The sequence below is a fragment of the Periplaneta americana genome, chromosome 3, assembly GCF_040183065.1.
Source record: "Periplaneta americana isolate PAMFEO1 chromosome 3, P.americana_PAMFEO1_priV1, whole genome shotgun sequence".
NCBI classification, from domain to species: domain Eukaryota; kingdom Metazoa; phylum Arthropoda; class Insecta; order Blattodea; family Blattidae; genus Periplaneta; species Periplaneta americana.
Genome location: NC_091119.1, coordinates 127,891,302 through 127,910,440, shown reverse-complemented (window position 1 = coordinate 127,910,440; position 19,139 = coordinate 127,891,302). Strand labels below are relative to the sequence as shown.

The 19,139-nt window shown below is 36.5% G+C and overlaps 1 protein-coding gene across 1 annotated transcript in view; it reads left to right on the top strand.

Moving 5' to 3' along the window:
- Positions 1-19,139, top strand: part of LOC138696513 (GATA-binding factor C-like) — a 677,081-nt gene that overhangs the window by 297,945 nt on the left and 359,997 nt on the right. The window lies entirely within an intron of this gene.

Sequence of the window (19,139 nt, the reverse complement as noted above, 5' to 3'; positions counted from 1 at the left end):
GGAGCGAAAAGAAAAAAAATGTATAAATTCACTTAAAAAAATTATGAAAATAGCACATTAAAGGGTACTTAGAACAATTGGTGTTTTCTGTACGTAATTTACACATCTGCCATGTTCATAAAATCAGTAATTTTCTGTTGTAATGAAGTGAACCTGTTGGTCGTGGTTCTAAAAATAGCAACAGGGTACTCCCACCACCGTCTCTCAGCGCTTGTGAATAGCATGCATTGCATTACAGGAAATATTTCGGTTAATCCGAAAATCTTGCATTCCGAATAGGTCTTGGTCCGAATTAGATTGGATTAACGAGAATCTACTGTACTTTGATTAATTAAATTTAATTATTTCTATTTTTTCTTTGGGAATATTAAAGGATTTACATTATGATGTTTATTTATTGTATTATAAATATGTTCCTTACGCCCATACTACCCAAAAGATAGGTTTCGGCTTGTCCATTTGTACAACGAATTCAGCTAGCTAAACAATGCGATGTATTTTGCTCGTGGTTATGTCCATGAGTTCATTCAGCTGAGATTGGAGGCGCTATTATTATTATTATTATTATTATTATTATTATTATTATTATTATTATTATTATTATTAACTTGGTTTTAACTGACTCACAACGAATCCGGAATTGTGAATTGCTTAGCAACGAAAGCTTAAGTCTGCAATTTTTTCTCATTTGTGTGTGTGAACGAGTTTTCAGGAAGTCGAGTAAATATACACCTTCAACTGTTTTTTTTTATGGCAAGTGAATCGCTATCTGTCTGATCTCTTTCGTCATATTTGTGCGCTGGCCGGGCATCAGAGCCCTTCACTCCCATACACGAGTGTCTGCAGTGTTTCTACGCTTTGCCACACTCGTTTACGACACCTTGATTTGTTGCGCTGCGTCGCCCTCATTGCCAAGTTGCTAGGAACCAGATGAATAACACAAGATAAAAGCAATTTATGCAATGTGCACAAAACATGCATAAAAAGAAATTTCTCATCAAAGACTCGGTTAATAAGTTTGCCAATTTTATTATTATCATATTTAAAGTGAGAGAAACTTTTTATAAACACTCTTTATATTCCCTGCTTGACGACTTTTTTAACACACGTTGTTAATTCGTTACAGATTGCAATCTTGTGCATCCTACTTGCATAAGAGGGTTCTGATGGTAACAATTCTGTAGTAGCCGATGTTATGATTAGAGCCCGGATGTTTGGAAAAATGCCTTTTTTACTGGATGGAAGTAAATCATTATTTGCATAGATATAAATTTGATTTGGGGTAAATCAATGTGATAGCACAGTCTAGTATATACAGTCACGAAGGTCAATACATAGGGAATATGCATCCATAGATAGTTGCTAACCACTAGGATCGCTACTATCGCCTCATCACATACAATGTGAAACTACCGGCACAGTCTATTGTTTTTAGTACCCTCATCAACTCAAGCTTCGTGACTGTATATACTAGACTGTGGTGATAGGGTCAATTTTTATTTTGCCTTTTTAAAGTGTTTCTTACTTATAATTGCTTTTTTTGTCATGTTAAAGCAATATTTCTTGTTTATTTGCAATTTTCTAATTAATTGTAATGTAATGTGTATGAAATGTAAATATTTGAAACAATGGCTAACTTTACTAACAATGTTAAGTAGAAGTAATTTATTTCGGTGCTTAATCTGCTAATAATCTTGCTTTAATAAATACTATTGGTATAATATGAATACTGTAATGATCCACAATCCACAGTTACAAATATAATATTATCATGTCTTCACAGTACCAGCAATCAGCTTTATAATTTTAAATATTAAGTTCGTTCTCATAGAAGTTGTCACGTAGAGGTTTTTATTATTTTGTTTGCTTTCATATCTTCAAATCTGTTACAATTTTGAGCTATACGTGTTTATTATTGTAGGAGAAAGAAATTTGAATGTCGGGTGACAGAAGGTGTAAGATCGGTCAGCTAGAATGCCTAAATTCAGTAAACCATTGCAAAGTAAACTTCATGCTTACGTTAGTGAATTTGGTGCCCTTGTGTTCTCAACCGATGGAAAAATTTTGTTATGTAAGGTTTTTGAAAAGACAGTTAATCACGAAAAAAAATTATTTTATAAGTCAACATGAGTCAACTACGAAGTAAATATGTGAGTTATGTTGATATAATTTAAATTAATTGCTAAAATGTATTATGCCATTTTAAAATTTTTAATGCCTTTTTCAAAGATTATTGTCCCTTTGTTATGTTTTATTTCCGTTTTTTGCCTCCTATTTTAACTGTTATAAATACCTAAACATCCGGGCTCTAGTTACGATATTCAGTCTCTTTACCTGCCTGTGAACTCTTCCCATACGGGTATTAGTATTTAATTAATATACAACTTAGTCATTACGTGTAGAGTCTGAAAGATGCGTGGCACTGTTGGCTTCGATCTTAGAGTTGTAAAAAGAACGAACTTTTTATATAAAATTTCCGAAATTAATCTAGTATGCCTACTCTATATTTTTTTACACTCGTTTGCATATAATTAGGCCTTGGAGTGATATTGTATATTACTTTATCTCTGTTAAAGCAGTACATTTTTCATATAAGATACTGTCTTTGAATTATTACTACTACCACTAACACTACTACTGGTATTACTACTACTACAGCTACTAATATTACAAATACTACTGCTACCACAGTCTAGTATATACAGTCACAAAGCTTGAGTTGTTGAGGGTATTAGGAACAATAGACTGTGCCGGTACTATTTCGCATTGTCTATGATGAGGCGATAGTAGCGACCCTAGTCGTTAGCAACTATCTATGGGTGCATATTCCCTACGTATTGAGCTTCGTGACTGTATATACTAGACTGCTACTGCTACTAATACTACTATTGCTGCTAGTATTGCTACTATTACCACTCTCACTACTACACTACCATTTGGCTACGGTAAAATATCCATAACGACCCCTAGTATAACAAAATTTCAGTACTGTAAAATTATTTTCTATTCCCTGCCGTTTTTCCATACAATGATAAAATACGAATTTAAAGTAGCGACCCTAGTCGTTAGCAACTATCTATGGGTGCATATTCCCTACGTATTGAGCTTCGTGACTGTATATACTAGACTGCTACTGCTACTAATACTACTATTGCTGCTAGTATTGCTACTATTACCACTCTCACTACTACACTACCATTTGGCTACGGTAAAATATCCATAACGACCCCTAGTATAACAAAATTTCAGTACTGTAAAATTATTTTCTATTCCCTGCCCTTTTTCCATACAATGATAAAATACGAATTTAATGAGTTTCGTTTCTAGGAAGAAATTAGTATAACGAAATAAAAATTTCCTTACCAAAAAAATCCACTTTTTTAACGAAAAATATTTTAAATTTAATATAGAGTATAGTTTGTTAGCAAAGAGGGGCGGGACATAGGCATTTTATATTATTATAGTATTACAATTGCATAGAGACCGCGTGATAGTTAAATTTCTAGGTAGCCTAATGGAGTATGTCTACTATAATGCAGAAGTCTCTGAGATTGTATTTATTTTTTCATGCAGTTATTCCCTTGTTCTCCGCATTTAGACTAGTTTCCTTCTACCAATCACAGCTCACTAATGTCACAACATGGCTTCCCAAACAACATTAATTCACCTCTTGTGTCACAAAGCGTTTCATAAAACTTGAATGTTATATTTTTCTTATGCCTTTCTTTAAATCTTTCTTTTCAGACGTAATGCAAGTTCAGCTTTTATTTTATTAAGTTTATTTTCCAGATCTACATGCAAAATATAAAGAACTTATGGTGTAAATAGAAGTAAGTGAAGAAACATGCGTTTTGTTTTTAGAAAAATGACGTATTTCGATATAACGAAATGTCACTATAACGAAGTAAATTCAGAAGTCCCTGGGATTTCCTTCCTACTGATATTTTACTGTAGTACTACTACTATCATTACTGCTACTGTTACTAGGCCTACTACTATTACTGCTACTGCTACTATCACTAATATTACTTCTACTACTGCTATAGGTCTACTATTAACAGTACTCGTACAATAGGCCTACTGCTACTAACGCTAGCTATTACCGTTACCATTGCTACTACTAATATTACTACCACAAATATAGCTACTACCACAACACTGGTAAAGCTACTGCTAGTAATAAATTAATTAGAGTCCATAATGACGCAACTTCAGAATTCCTATATTGGTTTACTTACATTGAAGTCTATTCATGATTAAATTTAATAGCATTTGATGGCAATACCGTCTAAATGTCTGATTCTCAGTTTAATGAGAAATACATTTTTAAATTATAAGACAAACATTTTTTCTTAGCTTCCATTATTCTTTATTTCTTTCCAGTACATTTCCCTACCTGGTCGAGGTTTTTTTCCAGAGTTTTCCCTCAACTCATTAAGAGCGAATGGCGTAGTTCGTATAGCGCTGGTCTTCTATGCTCGAGGTTGCGAGTTCGATCCCGGCCGAGGTCGATGGCATTTAAGTGTGTTTAAATGCGACAAGCTTATATCAGTAGATTTATTGGCATATAAAGAAATCCTACGGGACAAAATTCCGGCACACTGGCGACGCTGATATAACCTCTGCAGTTGCGAGCGACGTTAAATGAACCATATTTTTTTAAGAGCAAATGCAGGGTAAAGGCTGGTTCACAGTAAACCGGGAACGGAAACAACAACGAGAACGAGGACGGAAATATTGTTAGATAGAAACGGTTTTTCTCCTTCTACTGATAAAATGGGGCCAAATTTCAAATGAACAGTAGGCCTATCACTTGACTGTAATTCTCTTGCTGTCTCTTTCTAAAATTAGGCAACAAAGTGATTTTCCTAGTTCCACATGCAGTTGCTTCAAGTGAGATGCCTAGACACCCCTTTCCCTATCTGCTTGAAAACAATAGACAAATACTGTCGTGACTCGTGGATATTTTGAATAAAGTCCAGTTTACACATTCCACAGAATAGGGGAGGAAGAAAATATTAAAATTTTACCAGAGGAAAATGAAGGAATATAATTCTAAGAAATTAAAAAACCAACGGTAACCAACATTGGATATAGACAAGTTATAAAGAGCTTAAATATATAAAAATATGCTGTATATGACCAATAGATCATTAAAATACGCTCAATAAGGATACAATTATTAAATACGCTGTAACAAAATAGCTTAATTCAATACGATTTTTCATAAAATGTATTTCTGTGTGCTTTAGCAACTCACTGACCTTATAAAAATATGTTAAATCATGAAAATCCTAGCCCTAATTATAATTTCTTCACAACAAACTTCCAGATCTACCTAGAACTGAATGCCTGTCCCCTTATTGAGAATCTATCTGGTACTGTTGAATAACTTGAAGGTAGGCATTGACTGTTTCAAGATATAATCTTACAACTTGTACGGAGGCTGTGAAAAAACAAGGAAAAATATATGCGGCATCGGGACTCGAATAGCTGACGTTTCAAATGACTAACCAGAGTCCTGGAAAGGGTAATCAGTTGGCCGTTACTTTAATGAAGGCAGTATTAAAATAGTAAATAAAGTGAAGGAATAAAGGTGTAATGTATGGGTTCAATTTATTTACAATATCACCCTTTTCGCTATAAACAAATCATGTCGTTAGTTCCTTTAAGCGTAGACTATAGCAGTTTTAATCCGTGAAATCTTGTCTGAGATCTGCAGCTTCGATAGTTTAATTGAATTATTTCCCATAATCCCTTGCAAATGGCAGGCCTCCAGGTGGTTGGTACCATCACACGTGCTGGCAGGTGCGTATCTTATAAGCATAAGAACTCTCCGCGACTCGGCAGGAAAAGACGTCGCTTAGCAACGAATTATCCGTCTTTTGTTTCATAGTACTGTAAGTGGCCGCATTATGGAGATATGTAGGGCTTAATGGCGCTGCTGTGTCGATGCATGGTTTTATAAGGGGGCAGTTGTTTGCATGTGAGATGGATAATTTTATTAGCCTGCGTTATTATGACGACAATTGCGACCGGCACGTGTTGCGTGCAGCAGGGACATAAGGGGAAGTGCAGTTGTGATGGTGGCGATAATGTGATATACTATGACAGCGTAACTAGGCTTTTGTCAACTGCAATACAGTGTGTGTAGGGCGTGATGGGGAGGGGATGCAAAGCAAGTGGTTTGCTAATTCGAACAGTGATTGCATTTTGAAATAAAATGACTCTTTGAAATATGTGTGGGTATTTACAGGTTCACAATATTATTGATTTTGATTATATCGGCACCGAATCACAGAGCGTTACTGCAGATATATGAGGAATTCAACTGATGTGTTTATTGAAAGCTTCTCTCTGCGTTTTTCAACCCCCACATTCGTGATTATCACATTTCATCGGTGTTCTATTCAATTTTCTGCAAAAATATTTCTCCCCTCTCTATGGATTAACTTGTGAAACATCTAGGCTAATCTTTGACTTGCCTGTCAGCTTGTGTATTCGTTTGTTAGTGCTACAAAATCTGCCTCACAATATTTTTAACCTCTGTTATTTTGTGATATATGTTTGTAGCCCTTTAATTGTTTTGTGTGTAGGTATCCTATATAATATATATACTACATTTATTACACTGTAATTTGTAATTTCGAGTTACATTTTAAATGTTTATTTCTGATTTAGCCTTTCTTTTATGAAGGAATCTACTTTCTTCACGAAAATATTCCTTTTGTTTAATCTGCTTTCAGTATTGTGACGTATGGCACGTGTAGAGATTTGATCCGAACAAATGTAATTTCTCGTTCTGCAAAAGAATTTTACAATGTTACATTTACTCGGATCAAATTTTTAAAGGAAAAAACTAAAAAACTATTTCAGTCATTTATTATCATAGTACACTGCTCTCTTAAATTGACTGAGTATAATGAGAATTAAATCAATGGCTTTTCCAAAACACGCTGTGAAATGTTTCACATAAAACAGTTTTTAAGTTAAAAAAAACGGAAGCAAGAACGAGCAAAATTATTTTAAACGTTTTTTGTTTCAAATATCTCAAAGAATAACCCCCGAAATCAATGACATTATTTAGGTTCGCTCTGTATAAGCATCTTCTTAGCTGACATCTCCCCTCTTTGCAATATATAACTAATAGGTTTTTTACGTATTTTCTCTAACGGAGATTATACAGGGTGATTCACGATGATTTACCGCCACTTACGGAGCTTATTTCCGAAGACATTCTGTACAAAAGATGTCATATAAACATTTGTCCTAATCTCAATATTTTCACAGTTACACTAATTTCAAGCTGTTAGTAAAATACTTTTTTCTTTAATTTTAAGAGTAAAAGAATACTACAAATAGAGAATGAACTATACAGATGTATCATTTCTTTAATTGGCTAGTGTTCTGAAGCTAAAAATATGTTGTTAATTGCCTTGTACATATTTTGTTCCTAATTTTTAACTAAAAATTACATAATTCTTACGCACTTATCACAACAATTTTTACAAATCATACGACTTAGGAACTTCATTCTTTACAGTTTAATTCTGCATCCTAACGTACAGTCTTAAAGACTTTACAAGAGTGGCGTCATTTGTAACAATTGTTGTGATAAGTACGTAAGAAAATGTAATTTTGTAGTTCAAAACCGAAAAAAAAAAAAAAAAAAAAAAAATCTGTACGAAGCAACTATGGAATTCACAACACATTTTTAGCTTCAGAATACTATACCTGGTTAGGTTTATCTTGTCTCAGTAGCAATAAAACCAAGTCCCTTCAAATGAGGGTGGAGATTATAGGAGGGTTGTAAATTTTCAGGATTCCTTTCAAAACCTTGTTATTGTACAGGCTGCCGGAACTCAGTTTCTTGAAAGACAAACTGAGTGACGGAACTACACAGTACGAAGAGAGATATTTTGTTGTTTTATTTTGCGCTACAGAACGTATCAACTAGTCCCTTCCCCCACTGGATGGATGGACGGCACCGCTCCACTCCCCCATCGCCATAACAATATAGACGAAGTTAGACATTGGCCTATCTCCTTTCTCTCTCTTTTCACAGTGAGACAAGATACATACACAGCCTTTACGTAAAGATTATTTTTGGTCGTACAGAATCCTACTGTGGAATCTCGGCCACCAAGTCACTCAATTGAGTGCGCTCTCCTTGTATAATGGCAGTTGACTTAATATGTCAACATATATGTCGAACTTGGAGTCAGGCCACAAAGGGAAATACACTAGAGGAGGGAGATTCGATCCGGTGCTGTGGATTGAACTTCGGCGTAGCTCAGTGGTTAGAGCAGTTGGTACGTAGAATCAATGACCCGGGTTCGATTCCCGGCGCCGGAGCGATTTTTTCTCCTCTAATAATCATTCAGAATACTGGCTAATTAAAGAAATTACACTCCTGAATAGTTCATTCTTTATCTGTAATATCCTTTTACCCTTAAAACTAAAGAATAATGTCTTGCCCAAAATGTCTTTGGAAATATGCTCTGTAAGTGGCGGTAACTCTTCGTGAATCACCCTGTATAAAATAAGAAATAAATGTATTATTATTATATTACATTTTTTTCGGTTATTAGAAATACAGATAAACTAATAGTATGTGCCAGGTAAGTGTACGAGTATTTATAAGCAATATAGTAAGTTAAAACTTTTGGCCTATAGCCTATTTGAAACAATGTAGTATTTAGTTTTACTTCTGTTATATAAAATATGAAAAGAACTGATTTTAGGTATAATACGATACGGGAGGATGTCCGCTAAGAAGACGCCCATATGCCCAATGGTATTTTCTAAACTCCGAACGCTCTATAATTTTTTACTTGACTGTTTGGTGGTATGTTTCATTCTTTAAAAAACCTGAGATTTACCAATAAACAAATTTATTGTTGTTGTTATAAACGTAGTTAAACGAAACAAAGAAACAAAACGATTCTTTGGCGTTTCTTGGCATATAATTCTATTAGTTTCGGAGTTGTTAACGCGTGCAGACATACGGACTCTGGATTCCTTTCATTGCCAACGCGTTACCATAGCAATCTCGCCACTGCCTGGAGGATTTGTATGACGAGGTAACATCAATGCATTGCAGCGACATGCTAACGAGGCAAGCCGTTTTTGTGTGAGAATTATTTACCTGACAGTTTTATATCATCTTGACGGCTTTGAAAAAGCCAACTGGGAGAAGGGAACGGAATTCGGATCTGCACCTTGTAATAAGAGATTGTATTGCCTCGAAATTACTGAAGCATTTTACCTGTCTGATTTAATTGGGACGTGATATATATAAATATGAAGCCACATATAATGAGGCGTCTGACACAAAACAGAGTACACAGTGAGTTCTCCAGAAACGTTGTGCAGTGCCTCTCTTACAAGCAACCTTCTTATTATTATTATCGTCACCACCACTGCCAGCAGCATCTTCAACGACTGATTAGTTTTTCCGATCATTCTATGTAGGCCTAATAGATTGATGCATAAATTCATAGCGTTTTTGTTCATCACAACACTGCATTGTTCGAAGATTGTTTATTTGGATTGTTGCGCTTGTAGATACGCTTTGAATTTTGCGGCCTTCAAGGTCACTAGAATTATTCTATGAGAATTCTTTCTTTGGAGGTATGTGAAGGACGCCATCTTATGTATTGCCTGTACCACAATACATTCGACAAGTAAGATACATATGGTGTGTCCAAAACTACTTCCGACCTGACAAATGGCGCCTTTAGCATGTTACCATGGCAGCTATTCAAATCAACCAATCACGAGAGACCCGTAACCATGGTAACGGGACGGTGTTGCCTTGTCTATGTTTACAAGTTGCACGTGCATTCAATGTCCGGGTTGACTGAGTTGGCTGGTTAGTGTGTGCGTTGTGTGAATTAAAAATATTGTTTAGTTTTATCATTTTTTAGTGTATCGATAATTATTTTGTTTAAATTATATTAGACGTATTATCTTCGTTGTTATTGATGGAGTGTGTGACTAGCGTGCGTTTTATAGTTTCTGTGAGAGTTTCTAAACAGGTGACTTGTGCAATGTCGGATGGAAGGAAAGGCAGGCGGAGAACAAAGAATATTGTACAAGGTGTTCCGTTAAAAAATCAAGCGCAAGAGATCGTGTGTAATGTAAGAGAGTATTTGAGAGGGGAAAAAGATAATGGCGGGCATCTTTTGCCTTTGGCGCAAGTTGTAATGAGAAATGCTGCTTTGTTAAAATTAATAAGAGCACTGTTATCGATATTGGAATAGAAAAAGGAAGTGTAGATGAAGATGACGCAGGATCCTCAAGACTTGAACTCCGGGGAAAAGGGAAAAGTGAAGAAAAATGTAACAAATATAAATGCTTTCCAGCAAGATGCTTTTCTAACAATATTACATACATGGACGAATACTGGCACTCATAAAAGTAAAGGTATCATATTAAATTTAAACTTGTTTTACAGTTTACAGTTCTTTCAACGCTTTTCTACAATTTTACATTACATTGAAGAATACATGTGCTGCTGCTAAAAATAATAAAAATAATAATATACACTAATTTTAATGCATAGTATTCAACAAATATTGGTTAGCAATGTATACGTTCATGTCAGCTGTTCATTATTACACTCTGCCGGCAGCGCACTCGCTTACACGTAAGATGGACAACATGACAACACTGTTCCCCCTTCTCTGTAAGCTGTCAAATCGGAAGTAGTTTTGGTCACAGTAGAGGCCTAATCATTACTGCGGTTGTACCCGTATACAGGCACATGTGGGAGAGTGGCAAGAATTTGACTTTTGTATTGATATAATATGTTGAGGAACACGAAGTTCTTACATTCAGTGTTTGTAGATAAAAGGTGTCAATTAAAACTTTGAAAGATTTACTGTCAGTTGGTGCACATCCTCCTAGTTTTTTAATTGGTTTTTTAACGACGCAGTATCAACTACTTAGTTATTTAGCGTCGATGGGATTGGTGATAGCGAGATGAGGCCGAGGATTCGTCATAGATTATCTGACATTCGCCTTATAGTAGGGGAAAACATCGGAAAAACCCAACTAAGTAATCAGCCCAAGCGGGAATCGAACCCATGATCGAGCGCAACTCTCAATCGGTAGAAAAACTCCTTAGCCGATCCTATTGTTTTAATAGTATTAGTTACGGTAAGCCTATATGAAACATATGAATGTGTTGTCCATTATTTTAAATCGCCAATATTTTGGTAACACAGGGACAAGAATTAACTGGTACATAGTCCTACGTAAGACCCATTCTTAACATAAATAAATAGGCCTATGTTTTACTCCTCGCTCGTGTTTGACAAAATGTATTCCAACCTGTTGTTATATTGCAGCATATTTATTTCAAATGTCCCCCCCCCCCCGCTCTGTTCGCTATATGGAATACTACATTCAAATAAAAAATTGATGCATAATTTAAGGATTCAGAACCATAGTGTTCACACCTGTGGAGTAACGGTCAGCGCGTCTGGCTGCGAAACCAGGTGGCCCGGGTTCGAATCCCGGTCGGGGCAAGTTATCTGGTTGAGGTTTTTCCCGGGGTTGTCCCTCAACCCAATACGAGCAAATGCTGGGTAACTTTCGGTGCTGGACCCCGGACTCATTTCACCGGCATTATCACCTTCATATCATTCAGACGCTAAATAACCTAGATGTTGATACAGAGTCGTAAAATAACCCAATAAAATAAATAAAAGAACCATAGTGGGCCAAGCGCTATTTACTAAAACTGTAGAAAACAAGGGTTAAAACGAAGTTATTACCAGAATTCAATGGAAACATATAGCAAGTAATGTAAAGTATACACATTATAACTTCATTAAACTATAGTATCCACTTAATTTTAACCCTTGCTTTCTCCGTTTTTAATAAATGGCGCTTGGCCCACTATGGCTCTGAATCCCTGTTATTTGTTAATAATACAGATTATTTTTATGGACAATTGAAGACCTAACATTCTAAATGTGCTAAGTGCCAATGTTTTAAATTTCATTTTATTCAATCTAAGGGGAGAACATCCATATGAGAATATCATACTAAACTGTCTTTGTCGTAGCTCAACTATAAGTGACTCATTTGTGCTCCAAAAGACTGTGTTCTAGGTATCTTAACATGCATTTCGCAATGTGTTCTTCATCAGTATCTCAGAAAGTTGTTTTGTCACTTAACAAATTTAGAATGTTAGGTCCTCAATTTCACATTATATGGGACGTTGTCTTATATTATTTGAAGAAATAATTACAACTTTGCTATAGATTGTGAAATAACAATTTTTTATGTTTCCCAAATAAAAATAAAAAGTAATGAACTTTTTCTTCCCTTCCGCCCCGACTACTTCGGTCAGTGTTTACATGAAAGGCGCTTCTTGTTTTAGATTGACTATAGAAGTTTCTGTCACTTCATTGGGTATTGTTATCTTTGAGCCTGAAAATAAACGTAGGACGAGGAAAACTCAGTTTATTTTTATTGTGCAATGTATTTCTATGACAACCTCTTAACAATTGAAGGGTTCAGAACCATAGTGGGCCAAGCGCCATATATTAAAGACGTAGAAAACAAGGGTTAAAATTAAGTTATTACCATAATTCAATGGAAAGATATAGCAAGTAATATAAAGTGTGCACATTAAAACTAAATGATATGTCAATCTCCATTAGACTATGGTATTCACTTACCTTTGACCCTTACTTTTTCCGTTTTTAATAAATGGCGCTTGGCCAACTATGGCTCTGGACCCTTCAATTAAACTTTCGCAATACGAAGTAATTATAGTATGATTGAAGCTTATGATTGTATGAAACGTGCTATTGTATCAATTGATAATTATAAACTCATATTAAAATATAAGGATTTTTTTCGCGTGTTGATTAAGAAATATGTAATTCTAATTGACGAAAACTTCAAGTATTACAAATGAATTATGTCGTGCTGCATAAGTAACTAGAGGCTAGTTTGTTGTTTCTTGTGGATCTAATTTCGAGACACATGGATGTTTGTAACAAGCTCTCTGCAAAATGTTTTTACCGGATAATGAAATAATTATTGTCATTGTTATCACCGGTACTATCTCTGCGTGTTCGGCAGCTACCTTCGCTTCCACAGTCTCTATGACAGTTTCGCTCTTTCGTCGTATGTTTGTTATTGTTGTTGTTGCATGTGGTAGGGATATTATCTGGCGGGGGTTGGTAGGCTTGAGCCCGCCTGTCTGTCCTACCAGACATGATTAATGAGAGAGGGTTTTCAAACATTGAAAAGGCCGTACGAGATCACATGACATGTAGGTATGTATTTTGCTTGTATGTCCAGTATTTTATTAGTCTTATTATGTATGTATGTCTGTAGCTTGAACAATCAATGGGAGAGGAGAAGAGTAAATTAACTTCCGCTATATACATCATGGTTACAACCCCCGCCCCCTCCATCCCTCTCTGAAATGTTTGGTAGTTTTTGTGCATGTCATTATCATTGTTCTTTTTAGCGGAAAATGCGCCCCGTAATTGCAAGTGAACTGAATCCGTGCATTATGGCGGCCTAACAAATTGCATCATATGCGACGGTGCAAATGGAATGAAAACACTAGCGCCGTGGAACGTGGGGAATTAATTTCATACCTTCCTTTCTGATGCTGTTGAAATAATGCAATAATATTAGATTATTAGTAATTGTGATTTACAACCCACATTTCTTCAAACGGAGAAAGACATACTGTACGCATAAAATCACGAGATATCTGTGTACGTCTGTGAAATTTTGAAATATATTAAGGAAATTGAAATCACGGGTTTGGACGAATAAATCAATGGATAAATTAATGAATGAATAGATTGACGAATTAACGAATGGGAACATTGAATGAACGAAGAAGTAGGGGAGAGTCTGGTAGTATCGGACATCGGGTAATATCGGACAGTGCGTTTCTTTCATCTACCACCATATGGTAGTACCTGATTGACATGGTTACGTTTCTCTATGCGACATCACAGAAACGTAACCATGTCAATCAGGTACTATCATCGTGTGGTAGATGAAAGAAACTCACTGTCCGATATTACGCGATGTCCGATACTACCCGACTCTCCAATAAATAAATGATTATACGAGTTAATGAATAAATGTAGACATGAATGCACGAATAACATAATAATTGTATGCATATATGAATAAATGAAGGAGCGCATAAATGAATAATATGGAGTAGTACTCGGATGGATGAATAAATGAATAAACGGATTAATGAATGACAGTGATTTCATGAATTTATGAGAGAAGGGGAGAGTACATGGATGAATAAATGCAAGAGTATTTGAGTGAATGAATGAATGTATGTATGAAAAGAAGAGTGAAATAATTATTTAATTATTTCACGTATTAATGAATGTGTGGAAGAGTGCATGAATGAGTAAATTGATAATTACATGAATGAATGAATGGACGTGTGTATGAATGAATAAATGGACATGTACATAACTGAATGAATGGACATGTACAAGAGTGAATGGGTACATGCAAAAATGAATGGACACGTGCATGAATGAGTGAATAAATGGGATCGTGCATGAATGAGTGGGCACGTGTATGAATGAGTGAATAAGTGGACACGTGCATGAACGATGAATGAATGGACATGTGCATGAATGAGTGAATAAATGGGATCGTGCATGAATGAGTGGGCACGTGTATGAATGAGTGAATAAATGGGATCGTGCATGAATGAGTGGGCACGTGTATGAATGAGTGAATAAATGGGATCGTGCATGAATGAGTGGGCACATGTAAGAATGAGTGAATAAATGGGATCGTGCATGAATAAGTGGGCACGTGTATGAATGAGTGAATAAGTGGACACGTGCATGAACGATGAATGAATGGACACGTGCATGAATGAGTGAATAAATGGGATCGTGCATGAATGAGTGGGCACGTGTATGAATGAGTGAATAAGTGGACACGTGCATGAACGATGAATGAATGGACACGTGCATGAATGAGTGAATAAATGGGTTCGTGCATGAATGACTGGGCACGTGTATGAATGAGTGAATATGTGGACACGTGCATGAACGATGAATGAATGGACACGTGCATTAATGAGTGAATAAATGGGATCGTGCATGAATGACTGGGCACGTGTATGAATGAGTGAATAAGTGGTCACGTGCATGAACGATGAATGAATGGACACGTGCATGAATGAGTGAATAAATGGGATCGTGCAGGAATGACTGGGCACGTGTATGAATGAGTGAATAAGTGAACACATGCATGAACGATGAATGGACACGTGCATGAATGAGTGAATAAATGGGATCGTGTATGAATGAGAGGGCACGTGTATGAATGAGTGAATAAGTGGTCACGTGCATGAACGATGAATGAATGGACACGTGCATGAATGAGTGAATAAATGGGATCGTGCATGAATGAGTGGGCACATGTATGAATGAGTGAATAAGTGGACACGTGCATGAACGATGAATGAATGGACACGTGCATGAATGAGTGAATAAATGGGATCGTGCATGAATGAGTGGGCACATGTATGAATGAGTGAATAAGTGGACACGTGCATGAACGATGAATGAATGGACACGTGCATGAATGAGTGGGCACGTGTATGAATGAGTGAATAAGTGGACACGTGCATGAACGATGAATGAATGGACACGTGCATGAATGAGTGAATAAATGGGATCGTGCATGAATGAGTGGGCACGTGTATGAATGAGTGAATAAATGGACACGTGCATGAACGATGAATGAATGGACATGTGCATGAATTAATGAATGGACGAGTGCATTAATGAACGCAGGGATAGTAAAACGAAAATATGGACGAATGCTTCAAATAAATAATTAACGAATTAACAAGTACTCTGAAATGAAGGAATAAATTTATTAATTATCAAATTAATATACTGGCTCATGGGTGAATAAATTAGTATGCAAATGAGTTAATAAATGAATTAATTGGTTTGTGAATTAGCATGTGAATGAGTGAATGAACTACAAATTAATAATTGAATTGAATGTAATATAAGAAGTCGGCGAGAAATTAATATGTAACACCCAGTTCTCGGGTCTTTTCACGGAATCTGTAGGATTTGTAATTGTCCATATAACAGTAAGTCCGTATCCTGCTCGTTTCATTTCATCAAGATATTATCGACATCAGCATTTTGCATCAGTGTCATCATAAAACTTTCTCGACACTTAGTGCAGTTTTACCGTGCCATTCCTGGCGACATAGGAGGCGTTTTCCATGGTTATTTGCCTCAGCTATAACATAACGATGTAATTCTAATATTAATACTTTGTTAGCACTCCTTTTAACTATAGAAACAAAGACAGATAGCAGAGTTGATAATGGAGCTATGAGAACGACAGGGGTGACCGAAAAGAAGAAAAAATATTGTTACAGAACCTGATGGAAATCGATTACCTGGTCCTCCGCTAAGGAATCTGATCCACAGCTGGATCTCGCATACAGCTAAGACAATGGATTCGTCTTTTCACGGAAAGTGAAACATTTAACTGTAAATAATACAACTAACACTTGATTGTTATGCGAGTTGATGACTGGATGATGGATTGATGTGACATCAGTAAGGAGCGGTCTGGCTTATTTTATCGCAATTATCCAGCTAGGAGAACCGTACAATAAAGACGTTTCCGGCCGCGGAAGTCAAGAGCCGAGCAACAAGCCGTAAGCTTAGTCTTATCTGCGACTGTCCGGGTTTGAATCTGGCGATAAATTTCAACATTACGCACAGAATTGGCGAAGCACATCATACATAAATAAAAATCAAGATATACGCACGAAGAATATATTTATACTAAAGCTATTAGGCCTAATAGAGAAAATAAGAGCATTTAACTTAGAGACACATTTGGCCATTGTAGATTTTGAAAAAGCATTCGACATAGTAAATATACATTTTTTGTTCAAAATATTTCAAGAGAAAAACATCCCCAATTTGTTATTACGAAATATTATATAAATTTATGTCCCGTGCCGTGGCGTCGTGGTCTAAGGCATCCTGCCTAGGACCCGCGTTACGGAATGCGCGCTGGTTCGAGTCCTCATGAGGGAAGAAATTTTCTCATGAAATTTCGGCCAGTGTATGGGACCGGTGTCCACCCAGCATCGTGATGCACTTGGGGAGCTACGGTAGGTAGCGAAATCCGGTTACGCATACCAGCTATAATGGCTGAGGGGCTCATCGTGCTAACCACACGATATCTCCATTTTGGTTGGATGATCGTCCACCTCTGCTTCGACATGTGACCGTGAGGCCAGCAGCCGGCTGGTCGGTCTTGGCCCTTTGTGGGCTGTAGCGCCACGGATTATTATTATTATTATTATTATTATTATTATTATTATTATTATTATTATTATTATTACTGTATATAAATTTATTCATACAACACAGTAAGATTCAAATTAAGTAATAAAACCATAGAAACGAAAGAAATAAATTGAGTCAGAATATCCTCTATTCTCTCCCAGCCTACTCTATTCAATGTAGCCTATACAAAGTTCATGAAGGAAGAAGTCACAGATAGAAATAGCTAATACATGCAGTCAAGAAATTAGAATTCAAAGTCACAAACTTTTAGTACATTATTGTTTATATAAAGTGTGGTTTATTAAAGTATAAATTAATTTCTAAGAATACTCCACACTGTTGTCCACACCTGTGGAGTAACTTCCAGCACGTCTGGCCGCAAAACCAGGTGGCCCGGGTTCGATCCCCGGTCGGGGCAATTACCTGGTTTTTCCGGGGTTTTCCCTCAACCCAATATGAGCAAATGCTAGGTAACTATCGGTGCTGGACCCCTGACTCATTTCACCGGCATTATCACCTTCATCTCATTCAGACGCTAAATAATCTAAGATGTTAATAAAGCGTAGTTAAATGACCTACTAAAAAAAATCCACACTGTTGAGCAGCTCAATTGTTGTCGCCTCACAACTTGATTCACACTCCACAGTCAATATGCTGAATTTTGTCTAATTTCCTGTACTTGTTGTAAAACCATTACAGCATTCAAATTGTTTTCTATGGACTTTCGTCTACCACAGTGTTTTATCGGCCATAAAACCGATCTCTTCATATTTTTTACAAGCTTTTACAATGACGATTAATTGTAAGGTCCATATTAGCGTCGTACAGGCACTATGCTATGGTCCGTCCCAGGAATCTGTGGAGTAGAAAGACGAAACAAGACCTCTGCCCAAGTGGTATGTGGGAGGGCTAGGGTCAATGATTGCTCTGGGGGAAGGCATTGCCTGAGGGGGGATAATTTCTATCTGAACTCTGTCTTGTACCCTTAGCGGACTCGAGCTGATGCTACCCGCAATACACTCCGGCACAGATAGACTCCGTCCTCATATGCGCGAAGTTACTCTACAGATTCCTAGGATGAGCCATAGGTTCAAATTCGTCGATTATGGCGAAGTTCGATATTCTCCGATTTCTGTTCCGCGGAAGGCCTGTCGTATTTGTTCTACCTTGTTACAAAAATATTCACTGTGCTCCACTCCCAACCCTTCTTGTTGATTGCTTATCATTGGAAATCTACTAGGTTTATAGTCGAACAGCTGGAGGACACAGTGTTGAACTTGAAGGATACTAAAGGAGCTTTTCAGATATAACATAGGTGCTCAATTTCTTTCTCTTCTTCTTTTCTAAGTTTCCTTTTGAAGCTTTTACGATGCACGCTTATATTTTTGTAGCCAACCATAAACAAACGTCACTAAATCACCTTCAACATTAAGAACATAGAATAATGATACTCTCAACTAATTTAAAGGAAGGATTCGATGTCACGGCACCAGTAGATTTTTAAGGGACTATCGAATTCTTAGCATGGTATTTTTCAGAATTAACAGAAAGCAGGAGACGTCCCGGTCGTAAACTTCAAAATTATAAAAGAACCTTCCCCAAAATTGAGAAAGGTTCAGGCAAAATTGATCATTTTGCTGTTTCTCGCCTCAGAAATTTCCTTGATTTTCAAACAAATGTCTGTAAGGACCAAAGTCTCAATTAAGACCAAATATGTCTGCAAGACAACATTTTGTGAGACCGTAGGTAAAAAAATATGAAAGGGCAAAAATA